General features: G+C 44.0%; 1 long non-coding RNA gene and 4 other non-coding genes across 5 annotated transcripts; all 5 read left to right on the forward strand.

The window, feature by feature from the left end:
• The first annotated feature begins 8,174 nt into the window (after window positions 1-8,174).
• trnav-uac (transfer RNA valine (anticodon UAC)) lies at window positions 8,175-8,247 on the forward strand. Its single transcript has one exon. It is a non-coding gene; the product is annotated as a tRNA-Val (tRNA).
• A 1,950-nt stretch (window positions 8,248-10,197) lies between these two features.
• LOC133457937 (uncharacterized) lies at window positions 10,198-11,218 on the forward strand. Its single transcript, XR_009783912.1, has 5 exons — window positions 10,198-10,325; window positions 10,416-10,449; window positions 10,713-10,840; window positions 10,984-11,046; window positions 11,158-11,218. It is a non-coding gene; the product is annotated as an uncharacterized LOC133457937 (long non-coding RNA).
• A 1,873-nt stretch (window positions 11,219-13,091) lies between these two features.
• trnav-aac (transfer RNA valine (anticodon AAC)) lies at window positions 13,092-13,164 on the forward strand. Its single transcript has one exon. It is a non-coding gene; the product is annotated as a tRNA-Val (tRNA).
• A 1,162-nt stretch (window positions 13,165-14,326) lies between these two features.
• Window positions 14,327-14,398, forward strand: trnad-guc (transfer RNA aspartic acid (anticodon GUC)). The gene has a single exon. It is a non-coding gene; the product is annotated as a tRNA-Asp (tRNA).
• Window positions 14,399-15,066: 668 nt separating this feature from the next.
• trnav-aac (transfer RNA valine (anticodon AAC)) lies at window positions 15,067-15,139 on the forward strand. The gene has a single exon. It is a non-coding gene; the product is annotated as a tRNA-Val (tRNA).
• The last annotated feature ends 1,064 nt before the right edge of the window (window positions 15,140-16,203 follow it).

The following is a 16,203-nucleotide window of genomic DNA, read 5'->3' on the forward strand; positions in this document are numbered from 1 at the left end:
CACGGCAGGGTGGCAAGCCAATCCTTGGGTGATGGTGCTTTATTTTCCGTGTGTGAATTTCACGTATGCTTAGTTTTCCTTAGTTTGCTGTGCCTCTTGATTTATATTATCCTACGTTTGCAGTTCTTGGTTTATTTAACTTACTTTTGGTTTATAGTTAGTGTGACACGTGTGTCTGCATGGTGTGAATCTCTGGACCATTGATCCATTTCTTTGGTAACCCCCCCTGCTGGTGGGCCTCAGCCCTATCCTTAGCGAGGATCCCCTCATCCCTGCCCCAAAATACGGGGATGTGATTGTGTCATATATTGTATTGTTTTAAAAGGAATCCTGGTTTTTATAGAAATTAAATAAAATAAGAATTTGTATTTTCACAACCGTTTCTCTGGTGTATTAGTCATCCGTTTGAAATCTTACGTGCGCCCTTAAAGTCTATAAGGCCTCACTCGCATTGGGTCTCATGCAGAAATTATTTTTTGTTGCACTTCCACAACTGACCAAGAGCCAGTCATTCCCCTTTCACCTACACTTTAAAATGTCCAACTTTGCAGGAAAAAAAGAAACATATTAACTGCCTGACACAGGCTGATGGCTGGTTTCTCAGCAATGCTGGGTGCTGAAGAGGTGAAACAACCGTGGATGAGCGTCTTTGGGGTCCCATAGACCCCGCTGGAGGTCCTCTAAAATTCATGAGAACCGGGCTGAGGACCGGGACTTCCAGCCGACCGAGTCCGACAAAGGCACACCGTTTTCGGACACTTTATTGTCGATCACCGGTCCTCGACTGGAAGTCCCGACCCGAGCGATTTATAGGGTGGCCATTTCCACAACACCAAAAAGGAGGACACTTTGCCGCATTTAGTGAGAAAAGAAAAAATTGCAACATACAACTCTAGTGTACTACCCACTACAATATAATTTACAATACCACAGTGATTCTGAGGTACGCTGTTCATCACAAGACAATTTTATCTATCATATATCACGTATGTGTATGTGTAAGTGAAAGGTGAAAAGTCTTTGTTCACACTATTTGAATTTATTCAATACATTCATCATTCAAAGTGCAGTACCAGTACAGCAGAACATGTAAATAAATAAATGTTTCAAAAAAAATACATTCTGGTTCTTAAATAAATAAAAAAACTTCAAAGTGCACCTGTTTTGAAAAAATATTTGGCATTAAATTGACGTAATCAATCATCTTTATTATCGACCGTAGTCAGCAGGGAAAGAGGGTAAAGGAAAACATACAATACAACAAACACAAAACATACATGGTAATATAAATACACATCAAGCTAACAAATAAAAACACAATTAAAATAAATAAAAGCAATAAAAACTATAAAAGGCATGCGTACCAATGTTTCCACATGTGCGATTGGTAGCGAACCGAGCTGTAGCGAGGGTTGGTCAGTGCTATTAAAATACCATTCCGTGATGCATGTAAGCGACCCTTGAACTTATACATGTGCATTCTCAGCAAGGCTTGAAAGGAGGGTAAGCGCAGGTCCTTAAAAAGCTCACTAGCGCTGCCACCCCTAGGAACTTTCATCAGGATCCTGAGTGCATCATTGTAGGCCACCTGGAGCTTTCGCATACTCCCTTTAGTGTATTTCACCCATAAGGGGGCTGTATATACAGGGGTGCAGTATGCTCTAAACAGATTGACCTTAACCTCAGGAGAGCAGTAGTGAAACCTCCTGACAAGCATGTTGGCTTGAGCATACAGCATCCGCCGTTGCCAGAGGTGGAAAAAGTACAAAAATATTGTACTTAAGTAAAAGTACAAATTTTCTGCTTGAAAATTACTTAAGTAAAAGTAAAAAGTACCCATTAAGAAAAGTACTTAAGTAAAAGTATAAAAGTACCTCAACTTAAATATAATAAAGTACCAAAAGTACATGGTGTAAAATGTACTTAAGTACAAAAGTAAAAAGTACAAAGTACAAAGTACAAAGTACAAAATTCAAAGTACAAAATGATTTTCAAAAGGATTGCAAAGAAATGAAGAATCCAAGAATTTTCTTACAACTCTAAATAATGGTGATATTATTCTGACCCCTTTAGCGTTTGTTTCCATTACACCATTTTAATTTCTCCCTTTTCTCATCACTGCTGCTGTCCCCCATTGGCCCCGCTGACAGGTCCACCCCCAGCCTGTAGTATGCAGTGACAACATTAAGCAACCCCAGCTGATAAAGGATGAGACTTTTGAACTTTTAAATGCCAAAACCACCTTAGAAGGGGTGGAATCAAAGAATGGTGCGCATGGACACGCGTCGGCTGCCGCTCAAGGCTGATTTATGGTTCCGCGTTACACCAACGCAGGGCCCGTACCCTACGGCGAGGCTCTGCGTCGATTTAACGCGGACCATAATTCAGGCTTCAGTCCTCATCGGTACTCGACGCGACGCCGGTTCCTCCGGCCTTCCGGCCCGCCTCTGCGGCGCAACTCTCCCGGGAGATGCGGCTCCTTCTCGGTATATTCACGCGCCCCCCTTCCTTCCCGTCCGCCTTATGGTTCCGCGTTAAATCGACGCACACCCTACGCCGTAGGCTACGGCGTAGGGCGTGCGTCGCCGCGTACCCTACGGCGAAGCTCTGCGCCGGTGTAACGCGGAACCATAAATCAGCCCCCGCTGTGCTGTTCTTTAATTTGTAGCGAGTAACGACGTGTCCAATTTTAAATATAGCGGATTAAAAGTACGATTTTTTCCTTGAAAATGTAACGAAGTAAAAGTAAAAGTACAGAAAAATGAAAGTATCAATAAAAGTACAAATTCTCAAAAATCTTACTTAAGTACAATAACGAAGTACTTGTACTTCGTTACTTTACACCACTGGCCGTTGCCTGCACATGTCAGCATCATCTACCAGCTCATCATTAATGATGTGGCCCAAGTATTTAGTAGAGTTACATACAGAAATAATTTGACCTGACAAATAAAAGAGGGGAAAGTTTAGTTGCTTGTCCTCCTTAGTCCTGCATATCAACACAACACTCTTCTTGGCATTGTATTTTACATCAAATTCAACCCCATAATCAGAGCAAATATTAAGCAGTTGTTGGAACCCTGCACTACTGGGAGAAACAATGGCCGGATCATCAGCATACATAAAATGGTTGATCAAGTTAAAACCTATCATGCAGCCGGTTCTACATTCTCCCAGCTGTAGCGAGAGGTCATCCATATACACATTAAACAGGGCAGGGGAGAGAAGCCCTCCCTGTCGAACGCCATTACCCACACTAAAGGGGGAGGATAGTGTATTTCCCCATTTGACCTGTATGCTCTGTTTGGCGTACCAGTAAGCCAGGATGCGAACAATACAACCAGGGACACCCCTCTGTTTGAGTTTGGCAAATAGCTTGTAGTGGTTGACTCTGTCAAATGCTTTAGAAGCATCAATAAACCCTATCAGCATAGAGGAGCCTCGCCTTCTGTATGTTTCCACCACCTCTTTTAAGGCATATATACAGATGTCTGTGCTGTGCTTAGCCTTAAACCCAAACTGATTGTCAGTGGTAAAATCACGTAGCCTATCTAATAACATTCTTTCTAGCACCTTTGACAGTATGCTAGCTAGGGCAATAGGTCTATAGTTGTCCATACTCCCTACCTTACCAGCCTTGTCCTTGATGACAGGCACCAACATCACTGTCAGCATGGAATCAGGCAGTATACCGTGGGTCATTAGACCGGTAAAGCAGATGGAAAGCAATGCTGCTAATCTGGGGCAAGCTAACTTGAGATGCTCAGCTGTGATATTGTCCAAGCCACCTGCCTTATTATCAGCTAACTGTCTTATAGCTTGAACACTTTCAATAGGACTGAAGTGCACCCCTTCTTCATGTAGCTCATTAACATAGTATGGCTCACTTTTAACACAGTTAAACAGGTCAGCATAGTGCTTCCTCCATAGTTCAGTTATATTAGCAGTACCGGAAACACCTTCGATGTTGCATGGAAGTGTAGCTTTGTTACTATTAGCAGTTTTAACTTCCCTCCAAAAACCTGCATTATTTTGGCCTAGCAGTGACCCTGCCATAGTGTCAGCTCTGATAGATTGCTCATGCTTGCTGATGAAGCGCACAGCGTGTTTATACCTGGCATTAGTTAGTCTTTTAAACTCTAAGTCGGGGCCCTGTCTAGGTTTCCCTGCAATAAGCCAGGCTCTATGTGCTGCCTTAGCTTCAGCATGGTGATCTGCAACATATGCGTTCCAACCTGGCTTATTCCTTGTCTTTCTATGGTTAGTGATAAGCGGCTTACTAGCCTGAGATAAAGCACATACAATATTATCATACATAGAACTCAAGTCATTACAGTGTGAGGTATTACTACAATTAACATTAGCACATAAAATGGCTTCCATGGGTAACTGAACCTGACTTAAAAGGAGCCCTGATCTCCCACCGTAATTAAAAACATCCTCATCAGATAATTTTGACCAGTATACCCTGGCCTCATATTCACCATGGCTCTCATTGGTTATCTCTGGGAGCCTGCCAATGTCTAGAGTCATCTCAATAGGAAAATGGTCAGTTGTAGTAACATCATGCAATATTTTCATGGAAACAAGCGTTGCATGAGCATCTGAAGTACAAATCACATGATCAAGCCAGCTCACTGAATGGTGAGCTTCACTATAATAGGTAAAACTGTCTGCAAAAAAATAAATTAATGCAAAAAATACACATTCCAGGTCTTAACAAGCATAAAGAACATTTGTTTTATGTAAACAACAAAAGACTGAGAAAAAACACCATGTAACAGGTTATCGACCTGAAAAATTTGTAAAAAATGTAACGTTTGTGTGTGTGCAGCAGTCCACCTGTATTTTAACTGATTTGTCCTCAGTATCCTGTTCTCAGTTTCCTGTTCTTAGTCCATGTTCCAGACCAGATATCAGCACCACTCAAGGTGACCAAACTTACTTATGATTTGTGAAAAGATCCATGTCTGTAGATGATATTCTGGTATGATAATCTTCCTGAGTGGCAGCTGGATCAGAGTTATCAGCACATGAAGTTACCACCCCCTTCAGGTTAATTGATGATTCTAAATTGGGTGTATTATACATTTCCTGAATCCTCATGGAAAAAAAAAATAAAAATAAAAAAAAAATACTCACAGTATTACAGTTTTTGTATTTTTTTTTTTTGTATTTTGTGTTCTAATGTTGTTTATAAAACTAAGCTGGTTCCTTATCTCATTGTTATGTCCTTTATATTGTGTATTTGCAGATAAAGAGCAGTTTGTGACATTAGTGGCTGTTATAGTTTCGTAGGAGCCTAATGATGCTCTTCTAGTTTAAGGCTCACAATGACCTGTAACAATGATATAGTAGGGGTATATTATACATTTCCTGAATCCTTATTGTCCTGTCAGTATTCCAGTTTTTGTATTTTGTGTCTCTGTTGTTCCTAGATGACACAGGGATAAAAGATAGTATATCATTCAGGTGAAAATTGTGTAAAAATGTGTGTTGTTTATAGTTTAAAGAGCTGCAGTGAACTCTATGTTGGTCAGAAAGATTCACATCTTAGCTTGAATGAATGCTTAGAAGGTCCAATTTAAAATGAAACCAAAGACAATATTGTGACACGTTGATAAATATCTTGTACATGAGTCTAAACCAGGATATGCAGCAGCATCTAAAGTGTAATTTTCTGAAGGGGGTGGGTAACATGAGCTGATAACTCTGATCCAGCTGCCACTCAGGAAGGTTATCACACCAGAATATCATATAGACATGGATCTTTTCAAAAATCATAAGTAAGTTTGGTCACCTTGAGTGGTACTGACAAGTGAAATTTTGGGCTCTGGCCCCTGGACTATCTTCATTCTGGCCTCAGCACTCAGCAAAATCCACCTTCAGCTGCTGCAGCAGCTCAGGAGACAACAGCACCTTCAGGTTCATCATAGCCAAGCCTCCACTGCAACAATAAACCTAGCAAAAATACTGTTATCAACCTTCAAAAATCTGTATTGTTTTAAACCTAGTACATATTCATTTCATAAAGCCCATGCATAGAATCAAAATGTTGCATTACAAGTGTTAAGTGTATATTTGTTTAATTAAATATAGTACACAAGTAACAAACAAAAGATGATAATATTTTACTCACCAAATAATTGATCCTCTATCTGCAATACTTCTGGCCTTTTCTGGCAGCATCCAACATTTTTTTGTTTCCAAGGAACTTCTGGTACATGCTTGTACAGGGAAAGGTGAAGTTGACACAAACTTGGAGCTCTGCCTCAACCTTATTGCTCTGCAATAAGCATGCAGATCGTCTTTGCTACTTTTGCTTATAATGCTCCCTTTGACCATTCCGCGTTGAACGAAGTCCGTCTTTTCGGCATGCTAACATTTAGAAACGAGACGACACATGGGAACAGGGGGCGGCTTGTTTACATTTTCAACCAATGAGAAATCAGGGAACTGAGTGACACCGCATTTAGCCAATCATATTTTAAACCAATCACCGAAAGTCTTACATCATTGGATGATTTGCAGCGTTGCCTTCAAGTGCAACTCCAAAAAGGAGGACAAATAAGCGTCCGGCTTGAGGCTGCGCAGGACGCCGGACAAGGCATTTAAATTCCGGACTGTCCGGCCTAAATCCGGACGTATGGCCACCCTAGCGATTTAGCGGTCAAAACTCGGGCCCAACGATGCCCTTCTACCCTCCAGAACATTCTAAACTCTTTCGTGGTGGTCTCTGACTCGTATTACGAACCGTGAGCCAGCGCCACGTGGCACCTTCACAACAAAGATGGGAGTTTGGCGGACCGCGACCGGAGTAAATGACTAATTTCCACGTTCGAAAAGGTTCTTCCAGAAAGTGGTTTATAGCACGTTTCAGAGCATTTGGAACACAATGAAATAGGTTTGTATGAAAGTATAAAATAATGTTATTGGCTATATCTGGGGAACCAGGCGAGAATCGTGCGGCTTCATCCGCATTCCTGTCGCGCTGAGGCGGCGGAGACCCAGCGGAGGATAGCGGGGCTTACATCCGTGTTCCAATCGTGCTGAGACGGCTGACAGCCGCGCCTCCCCTCGTCCCGGAGAAAAACTCGCCACAGCCAGCCCGGAGCCACTTAGCCTCGTGGCTTCAGCCCCAAAACAACACCTCCATCCCGGCTCACCCGGTGCCCTCCAAAAACCTGGCTCACCGTCCGACCCCGGGGACCCGCTCTCAAGCCCCCCCTCCGACCGGCCACCGGAGTGAAAGACCCAGCCTGCAGAGCTGGAGGACCAGGGCCCTGGTACCCTAAACACCCAGATGCTACTGGTACCATGAACAGCACTCTGTCAGATGCTCAGGCGCATATTGCTTTTCACTCACGTTCTGGTTTCAGGACCTTCTGTTAGGACCTTCTGTCACCTTCTTCAAAGAAAAAAGAAATGGCTGTCCTCGTTAGTATAGTGGTCAGTATCTCTGCCTGTCACGCAGAAGACCGGGGTTCGATTCCCCTATGGGGAGACTTCTTGTTTAGTACGATGATACCTACATGATTTTATTCAAGTAAACAATGGTCATTAAGAAAATAGACTCTAGCAGTTGCTTCTCAATGCTGCAGCTGGATCAGAGGAAGCTCTGATTGAGGTAGGATTATATACACACAGAAATGTCATTGAAGAAGTTCTGAAAATTTCTGTCAAGTGAAAAGAGCAATTATTTAGGACAGCATAGAGCATCACTCGGATCTGAAAGTCAATCTGCAGCAGAAGATGTCTGAGATATCCAAACAAGGTTTCAGAGGGACAGAGCAGATGTTGTGTCTACATCAGTGGTGGTCAATCTCTTTAAAACTCTGGTTGTTTGGTCGCTCTCCTCTTCTTCCTCACTGCTGATCCGTTCCAGTCCTTGTTCTGGAGCTAGTGATGGTTGATCAGTGGTCCAGCACTGAGAGATGGATGAAAATGCAGGATGATAAAAAGGAATTAAACTTTTTTCCAGGTAGGATCAGAACATTGGGTATGTCAAAGTTGCAGCACAAACCTTTGGATTGGTGCACTTACTTTGTCAGCTGTAATCAGAAACTCCTTTGGACTTTGACTTAACCTGCAGTATCCATCTTGCTGTCAAGAATTGTAACAGATATTTTTCACAGGATTTTTTTCATTATGCCCGCTGTTTTCAAAGCATGTCAGTTTCCGTAGTGTAGTGGTTATCACGTTTGCCTTACACGCAAAAGGTCCCCTGTTCGAAACTGGGTGGAAACATGTATGACTTTGCAATCACATTATATGGACTTGGAAAACCACTGCAGTCCCCTTCTTGGTGCACAGGTCAGGAAGGCCGACCATCTCTTTCTCGCATTGGGTCTCATGCAGAAATTAATTTTTGTTGCAGTTCCACAACTGACCAAGAGCCAGTCATTCTCCTTCACCTACACTTTAAAATGTCCAATTTTCAGGAAAAAAATAAACTTATTAACTGCCTGACACAGGCTGATGGCTGGTTTCTCAGCAATGGTGGGTGCTGAAGAGGTGAAACAACCGTGGATGAGCGTCTTTGGGGTCCCATAGACCCCATTGGAGGTCCTCTAAAACTCATGAGAACCTGGCCGAGGGCCCGGACTTCCAGCCGACCGAGTCCGAGAAAGGTGCACCGTTGTCGGACACTTTTTCGTCGATCACCGGTCCTCGGCTGGAAGTCCCGACCCGAGCGATTTAGCGGTCTAAACTCGGGCCGAACGATGCCCTTCTACCCTCCAGAATATTCTAAACTCTCTCGTGGTGGTCTCTGACTCGTATTACAAACCGTAAGCTAGCGCTACGTGGCACCTTCAGACATGGGAGTTTGGCGGACCGCGACCGGAGTAAATGACTAATTTCCACGTTCGAAAAGGTTCTTCCAGAAAGTGGTTTAGAGCACGTTTCAGAGCATTTGGAACACAATGAAATAGGTTTGTAGGAAAGTATAAAAAAATGTTATTGGCTATATCTGGGGAACCAGGCGAGAATCGCGCGGCTTCATCCGCATTCCCTTTGTGCTGAGGCAGCGGAGACCCAGCGGAGGATAGCGGGGCTTACATCCGCGTTCCAATCGTGCTGAGACGGCTGACAGCCGCGCCTCCCCTCGTCCCGGAGAAAAACTCACCACAGCCGGCCCGAAGCCACTTAGGGTGCGTCCCAATACTCCCCCTCGCCCTCCTTTTCTTCCCTAACCCTAACTTTTGCGCGTTCCCGTGAAGGTAGTGGTGTCCCAATTCCTCTTTTCACCTAGGGGGAGGGGGCATAACGAGGGCTAGGGGCTGAGAATAGCCCCTTCAAATCGAGGGACTTCAGATGCTGACTTGGCGAGCGAGGGGGTATGAAAATCTCCCAGAATGCTTTTCGTCGTCATTTGCGGACTGAATCAAAAAAAAAAACATGGAGGACATTTCTGGTTTTTTTGGGAGTAAAATCAATATTTTGAGTTAGTTTCTGCATAAAAATGCATTTTGATTACATTTCTCGGCGCAAACCGATATTTTACTTTCATAATATTCACTCAGTGAATGTACATAATCCCTTTTTTGTCCGTTGTTCGCTAAGATCGCGCCGGAATATGGTTACGTAAGCTACGTAAGCTACGCCGTAGGTTCCGTAAGCTACGCCGTAGGCTGCGTCTATTCAAAGCTCGCCGACCGAGGAAAACATCCTTTACAGACTCGTCTCGATTTTGAGCAAACAAGCATTTTTTCATTTTTTTGAGTCAAATGGCGAACCGCAAAGAGTAGGAGGATATTGAACCCACAAATGTAAGTATAATGTCCCATGGAATTATAAAAATCACAGTGCTTTTGTATGTTTTAACAGTTTGAACAGTACATAGAAATACCACATTGTTTATTGTTTATTTTTAATACCAAAGAGTGAAATTACCGGAGTCAAATTACTTGTTGGACAATGTTAGAACCTGGCCAATAAAGCTGATTCTGATTCTGAGTTAACGTAAGATAATATGTGGCTGTTCATGATGAGTCGGGTAGATAACATTGCCGTGTCCTGTTAACTACTCGTTAACTCTCATATTTTCTACAAATTTGTTGTATATTTCACATTACTATAAGACAGCAACGTTATTTGGGGGGGGGGGGGTTACGAAGTAATAACGTCGCTTGCTGCCTTGTTATCATAGTTCAAACGTTTTCTTTTTGTTGTTTGTTTTTTTTTTTTTACGAGGACGTTTGTGCATTGCAGTAATCACATTTCATTCCAGGGACTCCGGATCAGGTCCGACACCTAATAAGCTTTAGGACTAACAACGAGGAGAATTTCAATAAGAAGAAATATGCTGCTAAACCACTGTGGGAGTGAGTGATCTAGCTATCTGCTTGCAGAATATCTGTGATGGGGTCCTTAACCATGGTATAACTACTATTCATCACTGTTTTCTGTTACAGGAAACTCATCAAAGAGCTGGAACTGGAGGGAAAGGTGACCACAGCACAAATTGGCAAAAAATTGGAAAATCTTAAAAAAAAATATAAGGTAAGCAATGGTTATGGTAAGTTATATTATCTGCTGAAGAGATGATGCTTAACAAAAAAAAATCCATGTAAAGTATTTATTAATAATCTTCTGTAAATTGTGTGTGTGTGTGTGTGTGTGTGTGTGTGTGTGTGTGTGTGTGTGTGTGTGTGTGTGTGTGTGTGTGTGTGTGTGTGTGTGTGTGTGTGTGTGTGTGTGCTCCGGGACAGACAGTGGGGAGGCCACAGCAGCCTCATGGCCTTTCTACGAAGATATGCATGAGGTTTTGGGGTCCAGACCTTCAATCCAGCCTCCATGTTTGTTGGCGTCTTATGAAGATCCCACGCAAATACTCATGGTAAGTTTAGCAGTAAAAAAGCACAATCTTATTCCCCAGTCCTTCTTCCTATAGCTAGCTTGTGCTACGACCAGTGGTTCCTCCTGATTGTGAGTGATACGACACTACAGTACCTGAAGATCTAACTGTTATTTTCTTTTCAGAACATAATCGACCCTCCATCCTCACCGGTGTCCTCTCTGACAAATTCAGAGGAAAGCACAGAGGTAATTTTTATTTATACAGTGATAATGAACCTGGTATGGTGTTGTGGGTGTGTATGATAGTCCAGTCATGTGTGTAATCAACATGTGTATCCATCTTTTTTTTTATCTCAGAACACTTTGGAAGACGCCAGCACATCGGCCTCAAGCTCTGCCTCACCAGCTGGAAGAGGAAGCTGGAAGCTGCAGGCATCAGGTCCACTTTCCCCCGATCCCCCCAAAAAAAGAAACTCTCTATGCAGGACTTCCTTCAAGCTGAGGCAGCCAAAGAAGACAGAAGATGTCAAAAGAATGAAGAACACATGGACAACCTTTTAGAGAAAATGGTGGACCAGACACCTCATCAGCAGTAGCAGCACATACACTGCAATTTTTTTTTTGTACATATTTCTGTGCAAATTTTTTTATATGGAACAGCACCTTTCTTTGTTCTGCGTGCAATGTTTACTTTTTTTCTTTTTAAAAATGTTATTTGAATATAGCAAATAAAGCCTTTTTTACTGCGGATTCTCTCACTATCCTTATTTTACTATTACTCTTGTTGTACAGTTTATAATTTGAGACATTACCTTACTTTGAGAAACCCCAGAAGAGAAAACTGTTGTGAAACAAGTTTTATTAGACAATCTAAAAGTATTTCCAAGTGAGTAAAACCACACAAGTACAAAACTATATGAAGAACATATGGACAGGTTCCTAAACCTTTTAGAGAAAATGGTGGACAGGACACCTCATCAGCAGTAGCAGCACATACACTGCAAACTTTTTTTTTTGTAAATATTTCTGTGCACATTTTTTTATATGGAATATAAGTGCCATATTAACAGCGCTACAGCTGAAATTAAAACAGCTTTTGGCTCTCAGCTTCCTGATCAGGGTAGGGATGGAAACGAGGGGTAGGGGGAGAATTGGGACAGGGCCCTGGACCAAGTGCCCTAGATTTCAAGTGCCCTAAAATCTCCCCCTTCTTTTTTAGGGCTTAGGGAAGAAAAGAAGTGCGAGTGGAGAAAAGAAGGGCGAGTGAAGGAGAATTGGGATTGGCCCTTAGCCTCGTGGATTCAGCCCCAAAACACCACCTCCATCCCGGCTCACCCGGAGCCCCCCAAAGACCCGGCTCACCGGAGTGAAAGAGCCAGCCTGCGGAGCTGGAGGACCAGGGTCCTGGTACCCTAAACACCCAGACGCTACTGGTACCATGAACAGCACTCTGTCAGATGCTCAACGCATATTGCTTTTCACTCATGTTATGGTTTCAGGACCGTCTGTTAGGACCTTCCGTAATTTTCTTCAAAGAAAAAGAAATGGCTGTCCTTGTTAGTATAGTGGACAGTATCTCTGCCTGTCACGCAGAAGACCGGGGTTCGATTCCCCGACGGGGAGACTTCTTGTTTAGTACGATGATTTTATTCAAGTAAACATTGGTCATTAAGAAAATAGACTCTAGCAGTTGCTTCTCAATGCTGCAGCTGGATCAGAGGAAGCTCTGACTGAGGTAGGATTATATACACACAGAAATATCATTGAAGAAGTTCTGAAGACTGAAAATATTTCTGTCAAGTGAAAAGAGCAATTATTTAGGACAGCATAGAGCATCACTCAGATCTGAAAGTCAATCTGCAGCAGAAGATGTCTGAGATATCCAAACAGGGTTTTAGAGGGACAGAGCAGATGTTGTGTCTACATCGGTGGTGGTAAATCTCTTTGAAACTCTGGTTGTTTGCTCGCTCTCCACTTCTTCCTCACTGCTGATCCGTTCCAGTCCTTGTTCTGGAGCTAGTGATGGTTGATCAGTGGTCCAGCACTGAGAGATGGATGAAAATTCAGGATGATAAAAATAAATTAAACTTTTTTCCAGGTAGGATCAGAACATTGGGTATGTCAAAGTTGCAGCACAAACCTTTGGATTGGTGCACTTACTTTGCCAGCTGTAATCAGAAACTCCTTTGCACTTTGACTTAACCTGCAGTATCCATCTTGCTGTCAAGAATTGTAGAAGATATTTTTTACAGGATTTTTTTCATTATGCCCGCTGTTTTCAAAGCATGTCAGTTTCCGTAGTGTAGTGGTTATCACGTTTGCCTAACACGCAAAAGGTCCCCTGTTCGAAACTGGGCGGAAACGTGTATGACTTTGCAATAACATTATCTGGACTTGGACCACTGCAGTCCTCTTCTTGGTGCACAGGACAGGAAGGCCGACCATCTCTTTCTCGCATTGGGTCTCATGCAGAAATGATTTTTTGTCTCAGTTCCACAACTGACCAAGAGCCAGTCATTCTCCTTTCACCTACACTTTAAAATGTCCAATTTTCAGGAAAAAAATAAACTTATTAACTGCCTGACACAGGCTGATGGCTGGTTTCTCAGCAATGCTGGGTGCTGAAGAGGTGAAACAACCGTGGATGAGCGTCTTTGGTGTCCCAGAGACCCCGTTGGAGGTCCTCTAAAACTCATGAGAACCGGGCCGAGGGCCGGGACTTCCAGCCGACCGAGTCCGAGAAAGGTGCACCGTTGTCGGACACTTTTTCGTCGATCACCGGTCCTCGGCTGGAAGTCCCGACCCGAGCGATTTAGCGGTCTAAACTCGGGCCGAACGATGCCCTTCTACCCTCCAGAATATTCTAAACTATCTCATGGTGGTCTCTGACTCGTATTACAAACCGTAAGCTAGCGCTACGTGGCACCTTCAGACATGGGAGTTTGGCGGACCGCGACCGGAGTAAATGACTAATTTCCACGTTCGAAAAGGTTCTTCCAGAAAGTGGTTTAGAGCACGTTTCGGAGCATTTGGAACACAATGAAATAGGTTTGTAGGAAAGTATAAAAAAATGTTATTGGCTATATCTGGGGAACCAGGCGAGAATCGCGCGGCTTCATCCGCATTCCCTTCGTGCTGAGGCAGCGGAGACCCAGCGGATGATAGCGGGGCTTACATCCGCGTTCCAATCGTGCTGAGACGGCTGACAGCCGCGCCTCCCCTCGTCCCGGAGAAAAACTCACCACAGCCGGCCCGAAGCCACTTAGCCTCGTGGATTCAGCCCCAAAACACCACCTCCATCCCGGCTCACCCGGAGCCCCCCAAAGACCCGGCTCACCGGAGTGAAAGAGCCAGCCTGCGGAGCTGGAGGACCAGGGTCCTGGTACCCTAAACACCCAGACGCTACTGGTACCATGAACAGCACTCTGTCAGATGCTCAACGCATTTTGCTTTTCACTCATGTTATGGTTTCAGAACCGTCTTTTAGGACCTTCCGTAATTTTCTTCAAAGAAAAAGGAATGGCTGTCCTCGTTAGTATAGTGGACAGTATCTCTGCCTGTCACGCAGAAGACCGGGGTTCGATTCCCCGACGGGGAGACTTCTTGTTTAGTACGATGATTTTATTCAAGTAAACATTGGTCATTAAGAAAATAGACTCTAGCAGTTGCTTCTCAATGCTGCAGCTGGATCAGAGGAAGCTCTGACTGAGGTAGGATTATATACACACAGAAATATCATTGAAGAAGTTCTGAAGACTGAAAATATTTCTGTCAAGTGAAAAGAGCAATTATTTAGGACAGCATAGAGCATCACTCGGATCTGAAAGTCAATCTGCAGCAGAAGATGTCTGAGATATCCAAACAAGGTTTTAGAGGGACAGAGCAGATGTTGTGTCTACATCGGTGGTGGTAAATCTCTTTAAAACTCTGGTTGTTTGGTCGCTCTCCTCTTCTTCCTCACTGCTGATCCGTTCCAGTCCTTGTTCTGGAGCTAGTGATGGTTGATCAGTGGTCCAGCACTGAGAGATGGATGAAAATTCAGGATGATAAAAATGAATTAAACTTTTTTCCAGGTAGGATCAGAACATTGGGTATGTCAAAGTTGCAGCACAAACCTTTGGATTGGTGCACTTACTTTGTCAGCTGTAATCAGAAACTCCTTTGGACTTTGACTTAACCTGCAGTATCCATCTTGCTGTCAAGAATTGTTGCAGATATTTTTTACAGGATTTTTTTCATTATGCCCGCTGTTTTCAAAGCATGTCAGTTTCCGTAGTGTAGTGGTTATCACGTTTGCCTAACACGCAAAAGGTCCCCTGTTCGAAACTGGGCGGAAACATGTATGACTTTGCAATAACATTATCTGGACTTGGAAAACCACTGCAGTCCTCTTCTTGGTGCACAGGACAGGAAGGCCGACCATGTCTTTCTCGCATTGGGTCTCATGCAGAAAGGATTTTTTGTCTCAGTTCCACAACTGACCAAGAGCCAGTCATTCTCCTTTCACCTACACTTTAAAATGTCCAATTTTCAGGAAAAAAATAAACTTATTAACTGCCTGACACAGGCTGATGGCTGGTTTCTCAGCAATGCTGGGTGCTGAAGAGGTGAAACAACCGTGGATGAGCGTCTTTGGTGTCCCAGAGACCCCGTTGGAGGTCCTCTAAAACTCATGAGAACCGGGCCGAGGGCCGGGACTTCCAGCCGACCGAGTCCGAGAAAGGTGCACCGTTGTCGGACACTTTTTCGTCGATCACCGGTCCTCGGCTGGAAGTCCCGACCCGAGCGATTTAGCGGTCTAAACTCGGGCCGAACGATGCCCTTCTACCCTCCAGAATATTCTAAACTCTCTCATGGTGGTCTCTGACTCGTATTACAAACCGTAAGCTAGCGCTACGTGGCACCTTCAGACATGGGAGTTTGGCGGACCGCGACCGGAGTAAGTGACTAATTTCCACGTTCGAAAAGGTTCTTCCAGAAAGTGGTTTAGAGCACGTTTCAGAGCATTTGGAACACAATGAAATAGTTTGTAGGAAAGTATAAAAAATGTTATTGGCTATATCTGGGGAACCAGGCAAGAATCGCGCGGCTTCATCCGCATTCCCTTCGTGCTGAGGCAGCGGAGACCCAGCGGAGGATAGCGGGGCTTACATTCGCGTTCCAATCGTGCTGAGACGGCTGACAGCCGCGCCTCCCCTCGTCCCGGAGAAAAACTCACCACAGCCGGCCCAAAGCCACTTAGCCTTGTGGATTCAGCCCCAAAACACCACCTCCATCCCGGCTCACCCGGAGCCCCCCAAAGACCCGGCTCACCGGAGTGAAAGAGCCAGCCTGCGGAGCTGGAGGACCAGGGTCCTGGTACCCTAAACACCCAGACGCTACTGGTACCATGAACAGCACTCT

Source organism: Cololabis saira, chromosome 13, assembly GCF_033807715.1.
Source record: "Cololabis saira isolate AMF1-May2022 chromosome 13, fColSai1.1, whole genome shotgun sequence".
In the NCBI taxonomy this organism is placed as follows: domain Eukaryota; kingdom Metazoa; phylum Chordata; class Actinopteri; order Beloniformes; family Belonidae; genus Cololabis; species Cololabis saira.